The sequence below is a fragment of the Lytechinus variegatus genome, chromosome 1 (genome assembly GCF_018143015.1).
Source record: "Lytechinus variegatus isolate NC3 chromosome 1, Lvar_3.0, whole genome shotgun sequence".
Taxonomy (NCBI): Eukaryota; Metazoa; Echinodermata; class Echinoidea; order Temnopleuroida; family Toxopneustidae; genus Lytechinus; species Lytechinus variegatus.
In genome coordinates, this window is record NC_054740.1 from 58,890,309 (window position 1) to 58,908,206 (window position 17,898).

The 17,898-nt window shown below is 39.1% G+C and overlaps 1 pseudogene; it reads right to left on the minus strand.

Moving 5' to 3' along the window:
- The window catches only part of LOC121431191, a 43,020-nt pseudogene that overhangs the window by 13,061 nt on the left and 12,061 nt on the right, over positions 1-17,898 (minus strand).

Genomic DNA, 17,898 nt, shown 5'->3' on the forward strand with positions numbered 1-17,898 from the left:
AGACAGAGGTCCAGGACACCACAAAAGGACATGCCTAAACCATCCATTCCAGATTGTCCAAAGTCTCCTGAACCTGACAGATCAGAAGTATCTCCACGGCATGGTCGGAATTCTACCCCTGAACCAGAGGACCTGGACTATGATGAGAGATACGCTTTTAGGAAACTGGTGTTGAAGATTCCGCCTACCAGTGACTGGATAGATTGCACCAGTAGGAATGCTGAGACGCAGACTGACAACCCCCGCCAGAGAATCCAGGCAATGAGAACCGGCGGATCAGAAGAGAAGGTGATCCTGAACAAGTCAACCGACAGATTCCAGATTCCACCAGATGTCACCTAGATTTGTTCGTACCACGGAGCGTTACATCACTAAGGAAGGAGTCGTCTTGAACAGTATCTCTCGTGTTCTCTGGAGTTATGTTGTTAATACAAGGACACTATATGACAGCATGTCACCATGTACCTTGGATATTATTCTTCATGCTGAGTTTACTTTGGACTTTAGCTGTTGTGTTTTGTTGAACCTCAACACTAGTTGTTTTAGGACTCCTTTATGCATTTTTGTTTGTTGAGAAAAGACACAATGCATAGTTTGATATACAGATACGATTTATTTTCGTGCTGCAGTGTCTGATGTTGTTAAGTGACGCTCGGGGGCCGAGCTTTGAAAAATAAGGGAGTTGTGTCACGAAATGGGTTTTATTTCGTATTAGGAAATTATTTTTGGTTGATTTATAATGATTTTGTCGTAGCTGGCGATATTACATGCATGTTTCTACAGTAATAACGACGTAGATAAGACATTGAAAGTTATGCATGTTTTGAACCATTTTCGTGGAATAACAATTTTCTGGAGATGTTTAACTGATTATTATGGTTATCACTAGCTTGATCTAAATGAAAGCTTTAATTTGATATGTCATTCATGCATATCCGTTTTGGAGACCAAAGTTATAGCTGTTTTAAGATTGTAACAGAGGTTAACTATAACAGATATTGTATAATTAATGCATAATTACAGTAACTTGGTGCACTCGTGAGGCTTTGCCGATGATCTGTTGAAATACGGCGCCCACGGGGTGCATTGCACGTAAAGTATGCAGATCGATTTGGATTCGCTATCCAATAAATAAAGTTGGTGGATGCGATCGAAATGATTTATATGATCGTTCGCATGTCTTTCCACGGGGAAACCTAGAATTCTAGGCGACGACTGTGGTTAGATTTCCTTGTATGTTGGGTCTTTTGCACGCCAGCAAGAGACTATACCAGGGCTTGCTCTTTTGGTAGTCTGGTTGGTCTGGAGGCGGACGGTTCGGAGTCTGGAGCAGACGGCTGGTGGTCCGGAGCAGACGGGTTGGTCTGAAGCGGATGGTTGCTGGTCTGGAAGCAGACGGTCGGAGGTCCGGAGCAGACAACGGGGAAAACTACAAGTAGAGCAGAGCCAAGGGGTATGGTCGTGAGAGCCTGACTGCAGAAGGACCCATACATATGGTCGAAGAACCAGACGTAGGTTCCGGTACTGAACAGAGGTTCCTGGTTGCAGTACGGTAACAGACGAGGTTGCGGTACTGAACAGACGTGGTTGCAGTACGGAATCAGACGTGCTTGGTTGCAGTACTGAACAGATGTCAATGGTTGCAGTACGGACTCAGACGTGGTCGTGGTACTGAACAGACGTGGTTGCAGTACTGAACAGATGTCGGTGGTTGCAGTACGGACTCAGACGTGGTCGTGGTACTGAACAGACGTGGTTGCAGTACTGAACAGATGTCGGTGGTTGCAGTACGGACTCAGACGTGGTCGTGGTACTGAACAGACGTGGTTGCAGTACTGAACAGACGTTGTTGCAGTACGGTATCAGACGTGGTCGTGTACTGAACAGACGTGGTTGCAGTACGGAATTCAGACGTGGTTGCAGTACGGAGCAGACGTGGTTGCTGTACTGAACAGACGTAGTAGCTGGTCGTAAGCAGACGACGGATGAAATTAGTCCATGGGTATGGTCGTAGGAGTTTAACTACAGAGAAACCCATACCTATGGTCGAGAGAGCTTAATTACAGGAATCAGATGCATATGGTCGTAGGAGCTTAACTACAGGAATCAGATGCATATGGTCGGGTGAGCTTTTGGAGCTGATAACAAAGAGTGTAGCCGTCTGGAGGTTGCCTGGTGGTGGTACTGACAGGATCGAGGCGTGTGCAAGTGTCAACTGCGGCAGTATATCTCTGCCAAACGGATCCACGACTTAGAGTTTGGAAATCGACGTGGCGACGCACCCGCCGGCGGCAGGCATCCTGACAAGAGCGAGCTGCCGGCGGACCGAACCCACGCCCCGCCGAGCGGTTCCGTCACAATATAAACGTATAAGCCTCCTGAGATGTGTCAATTATGCCAAAAAATTAAACCAATATTCTAAATTGTCAATAAACAGTCCATCCACATCAATGGCAAAGACACCACTTTTTCATGTTGACCAAGATGTGGGAAACGTTGAATTCCATCTGCAAAGCTATGAAGCCAAGATTCCCGTTTGCAACACGAGCTAATAAAGGTCAACTTTTTTAAACAGAAACTAGTGCTCAGAAACCCACCAACAACCCTGAACTAGAATGTGAACGGGGCGACGTGAATATTCGCTCCGAAATAAAATTCGCTGGTGGCCTCATCCGAGTCGGGTGACGAAACTCCGTTCATTATAACCTGAGGAGTGGAATATCATAATGCGAAATTGGTCTAAACAAATGACAAATGGAATACCTCTGGCCGTCTCACCTGCATTACGCAATTCAACATAGCAACAGTGCTGACTTTGAAAACTATTATAACTCGCACAAGATGTTCAGTGATACTTGGTTACTCTTATTTCCACGTTTTATGAACTAGACCAATACACTTTACAGAGATAGGATGGTAATTCAACAAATACCCCCAAATCGGCCAAAGTTCATTGACCCTAAATGACCTTTGACCTTGATCATGTGACGTGAAGCTTGCACAGGGTGTTCAGTGATACTTGATTACTATTATGTCCAAGTTTCATGAATCAGATCCAAAAACTTTTAAAGTTTTGACTGTAATTCAACAGATACCCCCAAATCGGCCAAAGTTCATTGACCCTAAATGACCTTTGACCTTGATCATGTGACGTGAAACTCATGCAGGATGTTTGGTGATACTTGATTAACCTTATGTCCAAGTTTAATGAACTAGGTCCATATATTTGATAAGTTATGATGACATTTCAAAAACTTAACCTCAGTAAAGATTTTGATGTTGATTCCCCCAACATGGTCTATGTTCATTGACCCTAAATGACTTTTGACCTTGGTCATGTGACATGAAACTCTAATAGGATGTTCAGTAATGCTGGATCAACCTTATGGCTAAGTTTCATGAACTAGATTCATATACTTTCTAAGTTATCATGTCATTTCAAAAACTTAAACTTAGGTTAAGATTTGATGTTGACGCCGCCGCCGTCGGAAAAGCGGCGCCTGTAGTCTCACTCTGCTATACAGGTGAGGCAAAAAAATATATTGGGAAGCCCGAAAAAAGGAAAAAAAATCATAATGTGGTGTGGCAAAAAATTATATTTCTGCAAATGGCCGAGCTCCAGCAAGGGCGAAAACACCATCCTGAACACCTTAACCTAACCGATAAAACAAAAGTGAAGACAAATGGATGTTCAAAAGTAGGTGAACAGGTTGGACGGAATTACCTTGCGGCCCACTTTTGTGTGCGTCCAGGCTTAAGGCCAAAGCTCGCATTCAAGTTAGAACGACAACATGAAAACGAAAACTAAACATCTTGAAGTTGAAAATCGGTGGAGGTGAAGGTGAGGAAGAGGTAACACTGTAAGAAAGCATGGTGCCCAAAACAGGTGAATTGAGATGAAAGATGTTTTCTGTTTATCTCAATGAAGAAGAAGCCTAACTTTGGGGATTTAGGAATTCGCCCCCTCCCGAAATTACCACGTCAGCTTAAGCGACTTAGCATTTTTAAACCATGCCTCCTTGTGATGTCCGAACGAAAACCAAAGTTTGCATCACATTTTTTAGGACATGCCTCCTTGTGTTGTCCGAAAAATACCATATACGGTATCACATATCGAAATAATATCGAAAAATTAGCGCTTTGATACATCGCACTCACAATTTTTTATTGTTAGAAAAGCCCTGCATTGCTGATTACAAAAATTGCGTTAATTGTCCTGTTCTTACGTCTTTATGTCTCCAATATTTTGGCTTGCCCTTTATGCGTGCATATTCATTTACTGACGTTTATATGTTCTTCGTGATTTATTTTTTCTTTTCTGGATTGGATTAGGCCGATTTATAATTTCACATTTCAGCTCGCGCTTCGCGCTTTCATTTTCTATCGAAAGGGTATTATTAGTGATTTATTTATTTATTTATTCATTTGCTTGTTTTCTTTAATTTTAACAAATAACTCAATATCATAGCAATTCAATGTAAATAACATAATAAAGTAAATACAGAATACCTTATATACAGATGTACTACAATAATCAATGTAAGATAAAATCATGGCAAAATAAAAAAGGCTTAAGAGTCCTAGGCGGAAGGAATTGTTTTATTTTCTTTATCAAACCTATCGCACGAGATATTTTAACAATGATACAAGAAACATTTTCTCCCCACGTCATGCCAAAGTCTAGTGTTAAACCCAATATTTGATGGTATTTACATTCTCTATGGGTTCATTTCTATACTTTATCATTAGAACATAATTTTTTTCAATCTTTTCCTATGACCAAAAACTATGACTTGTGTCTTTTTGGGGATGCAAATGAATACCATTAAGGATGGACCAGTTATAATGATAACTTCAATATCACTTTGCAGATTTTTTTAAACCTCCTTAGATAATACATCATGACAGAACAGAGAATAATCATTTGCATAAAGACACATTTGTGAATTAACAATAAAAATCAAGTTACATACATCATTGATAAAAATAAAAAAAAAAATAATGGACGCAATATGGATCCCTGTGGAGCACCTGATCTAATTTTTACACTTTCACTGATACATTTATTTACTACGACAAACTGTTTCCTGTCTATTATGCCTTCATCCAATCATATTCGTTACCCTTAATTTTGTACTTCAGTTTTCCAAGAATGAAATTGTGTGGTATAACATCAAACGCTTTCATTAAATCGAGGAAAATACCTCCGATCATTTACCTCTGATTCATTTTATCAAACAAATATTCTGTGATTTCAGTTAGACATGTAGTAGTAGAATGCAAAGGTCTAAAACCTGACTGGGATTTCGTTAGCAGTTTGTTTTCATTCAAGTATTCATAAAGTTGATTGTGGATTGCTCCTTCTATTATTATAGACAAGACACGTAGAACAGATATCGGTCTAAAATTATCAACATCATTATGATCCTCCTTTATGTATTGGAGAAAGTCTTGCCGTCTTTCAATTTCTTGTCATATTGTATAAATATACCAACGGCTCTACTAAAAAAAGAGCAGTCAGTTTAAGAAGTTTGAAATGTATGCCATTTACTCCAACAACATTTGAACAATCAATGTTTGACAGTGCCTTAAAAACGTGAATATTTTTTGTTTCACTGAAATTAATTCACATTCGGGAATAGATAATGTTTGTACACTACTTATTGCATCAACTGATGAATTATCCGAAGGAGTCTGCAATCTAAGTCCTACGTCATTAAATGCATTGTTTTTGCTATTTGTTTGGTAGGTATTTTTTCAATGCCCATTTCAAAAAGTACATTCAGTCTTTAGATGTAAGATCCTAATACTATTTTCAGCTCGCGCTTATTGAGACCATGTATTGTTTCTAGGAGTTCATACAAAAGGCCATTACTTTTCTTAGGTCAGTGCTAAAAATAATTAATCTTGCATGCTGTTCGGGCGCAGATTATTGAATTAAGACAATACTTCATATATATTTTCATCTATGCTAATGCAATCATAAACTTGTCGTTATGCAATAAAATAAAAATTAACGTGAACCTTAATTCTGTTTCCGTTTCTGTTTGTGGTAACTCCCGTAGGAACTCGGCAGGACAGCATTTTGCTGGTAAGCGCCAAGCTGGTATATAACCAATTACCTTGGGGTAATTGGGGTGATAAAAAGAGCCGAACTATATTTTTTAATACGTCATGTCTTGAAAAGAGAGATTGGTTATCCTATCGCTATCAAACTTCTCAGATGTAATCACAGATATTGATAAAATATTAATGTTTGTAAGATTGATAAATGTACAATAAAAATATAACAACCATCAATGAAACTAAACAGTTTGAACGAAAAAAAGACGTACCAATACAGAAAGATTGAGGGGAAGCTTATAGAAAAATGAGGTATATATGACGTCAGCGCATTGTGTACCCGTGATATTGTGTTATAGGAATATAATTAGGTATGAAGGAAATTTATTTTGTCCCTAAAAGCTCAACTTCGGGGTGACACTAATGGCGTTTAAAATAGGAAGGGATACATTTTATAGAAAATGCAATTTAGTCTGCGCAATAGAACATTGGGAATTAGTTTAGAAATTATTCAATCAACGTTATAAACTATCATCACCTTATTTTTCTAAACTTTGAAATATGGGAAACCATTCTAGAAATACCTGCTGGTGAACATGTGACTCCCGCATCCTCAGAGTGTCCACAGTTATGAACGCCGATTCCAGGATTAGAACATTCCAAAAGAGAACTTTCATCTCCATCACAAGATACATCATCGAGCAGAATATCACCTGAACCTTCTCCGAAGTAAGCGTTGGTGTTTGCTGTTCCAGACTCAAAGCCGAGACTTTGACAAACAACTGTCGCATCTGTATTATCCCACGAATCATCACACACAGTACCCCATCCTCCGTTGGCGTAAACCTCAACCCTTCCTTCGTTTGGGGCACTTCCATCAACCAGTCGCACTAATTCTAAATGAAAGAGGCACCAAATAAAGAACGGCATGGCATCAAGGGTTCAGGAGCATATTTATACTTCATCTTCTATATATCCCCCCAAAGTGTTTTTTTATGGGAATACGTTGCCATTTTCTATTTTATGTAATACCTATGTAATTCTAGCAAGTGGGGAAGGGGGCAATTGGATAATTCACACAAAAATATAGAGAGTATGGAACACAATAAGCCATGCGCATCCCCCAAACGGATTTCTAGCGTTTAGATTGATACATTTACTGACATCGGCACACACATCCGGATAGCATTTTTCTTACATGTCAAATAATACTTAAAACTCCATTTTTCGGGTGGTGTAAGTACCTTCTATGCAAAATCTCAGTTTGCACCTCGGCGCTTGCATTATCTATTTCATAAGATGTACAACCTGTTTATAATTTGAAAGTGGTTACATTGTTCGGGGATTTGATTATGACTGACAACAAAATAAAAATCAGTTCGCGCTTCGCGCTCGCATTAATTGAGTTGTGAGACAAGTATCTTCGTGATGAATTCCTAGAAACAGATTTCGAAATATTTCATTTTTAATAACCATCATATTACGTTTTCCATTGTAGCCTATATCAAACCGAGTACAATCATTAAACATTAAAAGACATAATTACAAAAGAATTAGTTTTACAAAATGAACAAAAAGGAAATAACTGATCGAAAAAGAAGTATGTACTATTGTTCTATTACCTTATGCGTTAACAGTAGACGTAAGCATTTCCAAAAAGTAATACTTAGATAGCGCCCTCATTGTTTTATTAGAAGAGCTCTCTTTTCATGATTACAAAGGTGAGTTAAGTGTCCAATTAGTTTATAACAGTACATTGGGGATTATTTTGGACACATCGTAATAGCTAATGAGTTCATTGCATAAACTATCACCTTATTTTATCAACTTCAATCAAAGTATGGGATATAATTCTAGAAATACCTGCTGGTGAACAAGTTACTCCCGCATCCTCCGAGTGTCCACAGTTATGAACGCCGATTCCAGGATTAGAACATTCCAGAAGAGAAGTTTCATCTCCATCACAAGATACATCATCGAGCAGAATTTCACCTGAACCTTCTCCAAAGAAAGCGTTGGTGTTTGCTGTTCCAGACTCAAAGCCGAGACTTTGACAAACAACTGTAGCATCTGTATCATCCCACGAATCATCACACACAGTACCCCATCCTCCGTTGGCGTAAACCTCAACTCTTCCTTCGTTTGAAGCACTTCCATCAACCAGTCGCACTAATTCTAAATGAAAGAGGCACCAAATAAAGAACGGCATGGCATCAAGGGTTCAGGGGAACATTTTATCCTCCATCTTCTAAATATCACTTTTTTTTTCTTGTGGGAATACATTACCACTTTCTTTTTTATATTACATCCATCTCATTTCCAGTTAGCAACTAAATTAGTGATAATCGTTTTAACAAAGAGGGCGTCACAAGGGGTGGGGAGCAATTGGACAAGTAATACAAAAAAATATAGCATAATTATAGAACACAACAAGCGATGCGCATCCCCTTAAACGGATGTCTTGCATTTAGATTGAATTACTTCCTGACAATCAAGACCAATTATTTCAGTTCACGCTTCGCGCTGGCATTATGCGACAAGTGGGATACGTATCCTCGTGATGAATTTCTAGAAATGGAGCATCAAAATACATAATTACAATACAAATGCTCTTACAAAATGAATAAATGGAAATGTGTAATTGAAAAAAGACGTATGTAATGTTGTTCCATTCTCTTTTGTGTGAACAGTAGACGTAAGTATTAACAAAAAAAAATAACATTTACATAGCGCCCACATTGTTTTATCAGATAAGCTCTCTGTTCATGATTACAAAGGTGAGTTCATTGTCCAGTTAGTTTATAATAGTACATTGGGATTAACTTTGAAATTGTTATTTGCATAAACTATCATCACCTTATTTTTATCAACTTTAAATTATGGCAAACAATTCTGGAAATACCTGCTAATGAACAAGTGACTCCCGCATCCTCAGAGTGTCCACAGTTATGAACGCCGATTCCAGGATTAGAACATTCCAGAAGAGAAGCTTCACTTCCAGTACATGATACATCATCTAGTAGGATATCACCTGAACCTTCTCCGAAGTAAGCGTAAGAGTGTGCTGTTCCTGACCCGAAGCCGAGACTTTGACAAACAACTGTAGCATCTGTATCATCCCACAAATCATCACACACAGTACCCCATCCTCCGTTGGCGTAAACCTCAACTCTTCCTTCGTTTGAAGCACTTCCATCAACCAGTCGCACTAATTCTAAATGAAAGAGGCACCAAATAAAGAACGGCATGGCATCAAGGGTTCAGGGAACATTTTATCCTCCATCGTCTAGATATCACATTTTTTTCTTGTGGGAATACATTACCACTTTCCTTTTTATATATATAAATATATGTATATAAGATCCATCTTTTTCCATTATTAGTAACACCCTGCTTGTTCATGAAATCATGGACCTATCACAAATAGGTCCATGACGAAATACGGCATATGTCTACGTTCTTGCCCGATAAATTCTGAGATTAAATGTTTTAATTGACTCGGTTTAAACGTATGTTGTCTAAAAGAAATTAACAGAAGGTATTTTGGAAGAATAAATCCAGAATTATGACATAGTATGTCTTACAGAAAGTCAAATGATATTAATGATGTTTTATTTCCCAACAAATTTCATCACATGTTTAAAGTTAATCCAATTAGTATTTATCCTTGTGGTGGAATTCACGGTATTGGCATGTTGATAATAGATAAGATATATGACTACGTAGAACTTATAAACAATGCAAAGCTGATAGAATAATGTGGCTGAAAGTTAGTGACAAAGCTTACGGACTTGCACTCATTTAAGGAGTAGTGTATATTCCTCCTGAACAATTAAAATATTGCAATGATTCCATGTTTGATGACATTGCATCCGATTTGATAATGTTGAAAACATCTACGAATTACCTATTTTCCTTTTAGGTGATTTCAACGCAAGGACAAGGAATGACAGTGAATTATTCAATTCTTGTTATGATTTTAATGACTGTCTCAATGTCTTCTACTTAGATTCATCTGACTTTGTTTCATCTCATTTTCAGAACTTACACTCCAATAATGTCATGAGGAAATCTAGTAACAGTGTTGTCAACGAACATAATGAAGAAATACTTGAAATTTTAAGGATTTTTTAATCTATTCATTGCTAATGGGCGCGTCGGATCATACAAACTATGTGGTTCCCTCACATGTGCTAATGCCAGTACTATAGATTACTGCATTGCTTCTCCTGAACTTTTCAAATTTTTTGACTGATTTCTCTGTTGATGTGTTTGATCCTCTCCTTTCAGACAAATATAATCCAATAGCATTAAAAAGAATTGACCTTAATTTTTGCTGAGAAAGACATCACTCTTGAAGTTACCGATTCGACTGAATCCATTAAATTAAAGTGGAATGTGAATTCAATTAAAACTTTCATTGAAACTTAAGATAAAAGTGTTCTTAAAAAACTGCTTGCAGAAATTAGGCTCTAGGAAGGCGAAAAGAACTTTGAAGAATCTGTTGATCATGTAACTTGCTAAATCAAAAATGTTTATCTCAATGCAGTAAATATGCTAATATATTTCAACTTGTCATAAAAAACAGAACAATGTTAATGGTAAACGCTATGTTAAGCCATGGTTCAATAATAATCAATCGCCTTGCGTTCGAAATATTTTGCGTTAAATAATGTAAGACAAACAAATCCAATGTTGCTCAGATAGAACTCTTGAATCTTATATATATATTATATATAATATATAATATATATTAATATATATATATATATATATATATATAAAGGCAAATCACTCTGCTAAAACGAATTTCGACTCTAATCTTCATAACAAAATAAGATTTTTTAATAAGAATCAACCAAAGGCTCATTTGAAAATCACAAATTCTGCCAAAGAGATAAATGAAATTAAGATTCCAATAGAAATTGAATCTCTTTATGACCACTTTCAAAATCTCATTCTTGCAGTAATAATATTGAATCTTATGATTCAGAATTTATCGACAATGTTTCTTCAAATAATACAAGTTTAAGTTGTCCCATACTTAGTCAAGAAGCTTCGGAATGAATAAAGCGTTTAAAAATGGTAAAGCCCACAGTGAAGATATGTTTCTTAAGGAATTCTTAAAGTGTAGCACAAGTTATATGTTAGATATAATCACTAATTGTTAAATGTAATTAAAGTGGTATTGTGCCATCAGAACGGACGTTATAGGTTAGATTCGACCACTTTGCAATAAAAAATGGAGATCATCCTAAAACAACAGCCACACACTAACGAACGTAAAGGGCAGCAGCACACGGAAATGTTGTCCACTTCGTTGAGATTTTGTGACCGCTGCATCTGCACAGCCAGGCTGCGTCGCGTCGAAGGTCGATTGAGCAACCAAACTTCCAAAGACAAATTAAAGTTTGAATAAACAGCCACCTATCCACATTTCCCTGGTTTTCTTCAATAATCTTTAAGAAAAATCAGCCAATTGAGGCAAACTGATTGCAATGTTACATCGTTTGGCAGAGAGGAGAGTGCCACCATCGCTTTGCATTAGACCCAACCCAGTAAGTTAGTAGTAGTAGGCCTAAGTGGGGAAGGGGGCTAGATTAGATCGTCTTAATTTCTTAATTGGGGCAGAAAGTTGATTTGATAGACAGCATCCATATCATGGTTTGACCATTGATTCTCTGCAATCAATTTTTGAAGATTTTTTTTTTACGATTTGTTTACCATATTGCAAACTTTCCTGGGCCTGATGGCTTGGGCTTGGCCGGCAGAACGTGTAACTTTACAATTTTTGTTTGAGAAATTTCGAAAGGGAAAGAGCAGTGACTGAACTTGTCATGATTTCATGCTTTTTCTAAAGTGAATTTAAGGATTTCAGGTCTAACGCTAAGGCTTAACGGTAATTTGTCAACTATATAATCTTCTACATCTAGACTCAAGAAATTTTCCCTGTAGGCATACGGCTAAAAAAAATCCTAAGTACCTAGCCCATGCAGGCTGGCCTTAATTGAACCAAGCTGAATATTGGGGCTTATTGCATGGACTAACCTTCAAATGGTCTAGGAGACTAGGTGTCCCTATAGACTGTTTTTAATTTATTTTTATTTTTAAATTTTGCATTGACTATCTCCTACCAACAGGTCGTGCTATAGATCTAGATCTACTTAGATATCCAGTGTGGAACAACATTTTCGACAAACAGCTCGAGGCTTGTCAAAGCTTTTGTCTAGTTAGACTAATAAAGTTAGATCTGATTCTTAGACTCGGGTCTATCGATCACCATGATCAAGATCTAAGTTAGATGTAGACTTCACTTATTATGATTAAAGATCTGAATTTAGAATTTTGGGGAAAATGATGAAAAACTACCGATAGATGTACGTGAATCACTTTTTTTAACGCCCTTTGCCACTGGCATTGTTGCCGGTTCTAATAAATAAATGAATGAGTCACGGCCTCTGGGCTGTAGATAAATGCTGGTCGATGGGTTGGTCGCCACGTCCTGCTCCGCCTAGCAGAAAGTACCATTGCTAGACCAGGTTGAGATCTAAGCAGACGAAGGAGCTTACGTAGCTTAAGCATAGAGTGATGATGGGTTCAGCGAAGAGCTCAGAAAAAACAAGGTGGTGATATTCTATCCCGAAATGCTTTGCGAGTGGTCACAAAATCGTCTCGGCGCAAATCACCTAATACAGCCGTCTCGTAGAATCGCTGATTTCGTAAAATCGCTGATTACAACAATCACCGATTTGGAAATGCTTTTAGTTTCCTAAAACTTATATATTTGTAAAGTTTTAAATATCAATACCTGGTGATGAACAAATGACTCCCGCATCCTCATAGTGTCCACAGTTATGAACGCCGATTCCAGAGTTAGAACATTCCAGAAGAGAAGATTCAGCTCCTGTACATGATACATCATCGAGCAGGATATCACCTGAACCTTGTCCGAAGTAAGCGCTAGGGTATGCTGTTCCAGACCCAAAGCCGAGACTTTGACAAACAACTGTAGCATCTGTATCATCCCACGAATCATCACACACAGTACCCCATCCTCCGTTGGCGTAGACCTCAACCCTTCCTTCGTTTGAAGCACTTCCGTCAACCAATCGCACTAATTAAAATTGAAAGAGGCACAATAAAGAAAGACATTACATCGAGGGTCCAGGGGCACATTTATCATCCATCTTCTAAATATCCCCTAAATGTTTTTTTTTTCTTTAGGGAATGCATGCCACTTTCTCTTTTATATAATTCCCTTATCAATTCCAGCTAGTGATTAAATTAGTGACAATCGTTTCAACAAATAGGGGGGACAATTGGACAGAACACAATAAGTCATGCGCATCCCCCAAAACGGATGTCTTGCATTTAGATTCATTTACTGACAATTAGGACCAATAATACATTTCCTAGATGTAAAATATTACTACCCCCCCCCCCCCTTCGGATCATGCACGTTGAGTTAGTTTATAACAGTACATTGGGGATTATTTTGGACATATTATAATGGCTAATCTGTAATTGATTGAATAAACTATTATCTTATTTTTATCAACTTTAAATCATGGAAAATAATTCCGGAAATACCTGCTAATGAACAAGTGACTCCCGCATCCTCATAATGTAGACAGTTGTGAGTGCCGATTCCAGCATTAGAACATTCCAGAAGAGAAGCTTCACTTCCAGTACAAGATACATCATCTAGCAGGATATCACCCGAACCTTCTCCGAAGTAAGATAATGAGTGCGCTATTCCAGGACCAAAGCCGAGACTTTGACAAACAACTGTAGCATCTGTATCATCCCACGAATCATCACACACAGTACCCATCCTCCGTTGGCGTAGACCTCAACCCTTCCTTCGTTTGCGGCACTTCCATCAACCAGTCGCACTAAATGAAACATTGAACAAAATGGGTAGGTAATCGGTGCAAAAATACAAACACGAAATGTTCATTAAATGGAATTTAAAAAGAATTTCAAAAAATAGTGGCTGACGGGGAGGCCTATTTTGCACACTGCTTCACATAATAGCAGGGTGATGAAAATTTAGCTTTCGAAGTATAACAGTTTCGTATGGAAGCTTAAAAGTGCCACCGAGATGTTGAGATAATTATCTCGGGAAGTCGACATCTTGATAGCAAAAGATAAGATGACGAGATCCTGGATCTCATCATGTCGACATCTTTTAGAAGAGATGATGAGATGACAAGATCCTGGATCTCATCATGTCAACATCTTTTAGAAGAGATGATGAGATGACAAGATCCTGGATCTCATCATGTTGACATCTTTTGGAAGAGATGATGAGATGACAAGATCCCGTATCTCATCATGTTGACATCTTGTAGAAGAGATGATGAGATGACAAGATCCTGGATCTCATCATGTTGACATCTTGTAGAAGAGATGATGAGATGACAAGATCCTGGATCTCATCATGTCAACATCTTAAGAAGAGATGTTGAGATGACAAGATCATCTCATCATCTCATCATCTCTTCTACAAGATGTCAACATGATGAGATCCGGGATCTTGTCATCTCATCATCTCTTCTACAAGATGTCAACATGATGAGATCCAGGATCTTGTCATCTCATCATCTCTTCTAAACGATGTCAACATGGTGAGATCCGGGATCTTGTCATCTCAACATCTCTTCTAAAAGATGTTGACATGATGAGATCCGGGATCTTGTCATCTCATCATCTCTTCTAAAAGATGTTGACATGATGAGATCCAGGATCTTGTCATCTCATCATCTCTTCTAAAAGATGTCGACATGATGAGATCCAGGATCTCGTCATCTCAACATCTCTTCTAAAAGATGTTGACATGATGAGATCCAGGATCTTGTCATCTCATCATCTCTTCTAAAAGATGTCAACATGATGAGATCCAGGATCTCGTCATCTTATCTTTTGCTATCAAGATGTCGACTTCCGAGATAATTATCTCAACATCTCGGTGGCACTTTTAAGCTTCCATAGTTTCGAGATGGCAAACATTACCTTGAACATGTTGAATACATGTTTAGCAACCATATTCCACCGTGTTATTTACACTTCCTTTTCCAAGGCGTTTCCCATATTTTGACATCTGAAGCATTTGTTTTACACTGACCAAATCAACGGATTTAACCAGCCATAGTAACACTTACTAATAAGCACGTTTAACAAAGCAACTACAGTGTATAATCATGATAATACTGAAGTCAATAACTGATTGTAATATTTGACTGAAAATGCTCTAAAAATGATCAGTATGAAACTAACCCGGAACTTAACACGCTACAAATAGTCCGTGTTGATTCAACACCAGCCCGGAATCTATATATGTCCACACCAGAGAAGTGTGGAAACAACACCAGTTTGGAATCAAACCGATGCTGTTTTAATATTTTGTGTTGTATAAACACCTATCTGGTATTAGACCAAAACGAAACTGGTGTTGTTTAACATTTCTCTGGTGTGGACATAATAAATTCCGGGCTGGTGTTAAATCAACACCGGAGTTTTTCAGTGCAGAAACTTAGCAATATATGCCCCCTATGCACAACTATGTTTAAATGCAGTCTCGGTAAGTACAATGCAGGCGCGGATCCATGGGAGGGGCCGAGGGGGCCTTGGCCCCCCCCCTTCGGCTAAAAAAAAAGAGAGAGGGGGAAAGAAAGAGAAAAAAAGGGGAAGAGGGGAAAGAAAAGAAGAAAAAGAAGAAGGGAAGAAAAAAGAGAGGAAAAGGGGGGAAAGAAAAAAGGAAAAGAGAGAGAGGAGAGGGGGAAAGAAAAGAAGAAAAAGGGAAGAGGGGGAAGGAAGGGAAGGAAAAGAGAGAGGAAAAGGGGAAAAAAGAGAAGGAAAAAGAGAAGGAAAGGAAAAGGAAAAAAAAGAGAGAGAGGGAAAGGAAGAGAAGAAAAAAGAGAGAGAGGAAAAAGAGGAAAGAAAAGGAGGAAGAGAAGAAAAGAAAGGGGGAGGGAGAGGGAGGAAAAAAAAGAAGAAAAAAGAGAGGGGAAAGAAAAGAAGAAGGGAAAGAAAAGAGAAAAAAGAGAGAAGAAGAGGGGAAAGAAAGAGAAAAAAAGAAGAGGGGGAAGGAAGAGAAGAAAAAGGGAGGGGGAGGGAGAAGAAAAAAAGAGGAAAAGGGGGGAAGAGAGAGGAAAAGGAGAAAAAAGGAAAGAGAGGAAGAGGGAAGAAAGAAGAGGGGAAAAAAGAGAGGGGAAAGAAAAGAGGAAAAGAAGAGGAGAAAGAAAGAGAAAAAAGAGGAAGGGAAGAGAAGAAAAGGGAGGGGAGGGGGAGAAAAAAAGAGGAAGAGGGTGAAAAGAGAGAGGAAGAGGGGAAAAGGAGAAAGAGGAAGAGGGAAGAAAGAAGAGAAGAAAAAAGAAAGAGAGAAAGGGGAAAGAAGAGAAGAAAAGGTGAGAGGAAGAGGGGAAGGACGAGAAGAAAAAAAGAGGAAGAGGAGGAAAGAAAATGTTTGAACCAAAAGGGCGCTGAAATGATGTTCGAAGGAATGTTTAAATGCTGTTCGAACTGGGGGCAGAATTGATGTTTGAACTGGGGGGGGGGGGGGCAACTGATGTTCGACGTAGGGGCGCCAAATTGATGTTGGAACTAGGGGCGCCAAATTGATAATCGAGCTAGGGGGGGGGGCCAAATGGTATTCGAACTAGGGGCGCCAAATTGATGTTGGATCTACATGTAGGGGCGCCGAATTGATATTCGAACTAGGAGGGCGCCGAAATGATGTTCGAAGGGATGTTAAAATGAGGTTCGAACTGGGGCCGAATTGATGTTCGAACGGGGGGGGGGCGAAGTGATGATCGACCTACATGTAGGGGCGCCGAATTGATATTCGAACTAGGGGCGCCAAATTTATGTTAGACCTACATGTAGGGGCGCCGAATTGATATTCGAACTAGGAGGGCGCCGAAATGATGTTCGAAGGGATGTTAAAATGATTTTCGAACTCGGGGCGCCAAATTAATACTCGAACTGGGGAGGGGGCGCCACTTGATACTCAAACTAGGGGCGGGGCGCCGAATTGATGTTCCCAACTAGGGGGGCGCAAAATTGATACTCGAGCTAGGGGGGATGATATTCGAACTAGGGAAGGCAAATTGAGTTCGAAGGGATGCCAAAATGATGTTCGAACTGGGGGCCGAATTTATGTTCGAACGGGGGGGGGGCGAATTGATGATCAACCTACATATAGGGGCGCCAAATTGATGTTGGACCTACATGTAGGGCGCCGAATTCATATTCGAACTAGGAGGGCGCCGAAATGATGTTCGAAGTGGGGGCGCCAAATTCATACTCGAACTAGGGAGGGGGGCCGAATCGATGTTCGAGGTAGGGGGCGCCAAATTGATACTCAAACTAGGGGGCGCCGAATTGATGTTCAAACTAGGGGGCGCAAAATTGATACTCGAGCTAGGGGGGGCGAAATAATATTCGAACTAGGAAAGGCAAATTGAGTTCGAAGGAATGCCAAAATGTTGTTCGAACTGGGGGCCGAATATTGTTCGAACGGGGGGGGGGCAAATTGATGATCGACCTACATGTAGGGGCGCCGAACTCATATTCGAACTGCCGCCTTGTTGTTGGCTCATTGTTCCATATATTGAAAGTTTGAAATTCCTTGGCCTTGAGGTGTTTAGGCTTTGGGTTTCCATGCCTTGGCCTTGGGGATTAAAGCCTTGGTCTTGGGTATTAAAGCCTTGGCCTTGGAGGTTTGAGCCTTGACTTACAACACTGATGAATATATTGACAGATATTATTTACAGAAATTTTGAAGTTTACTTGCACACACTAATAAATAAATGTTCAGAATTGAACCCCGAA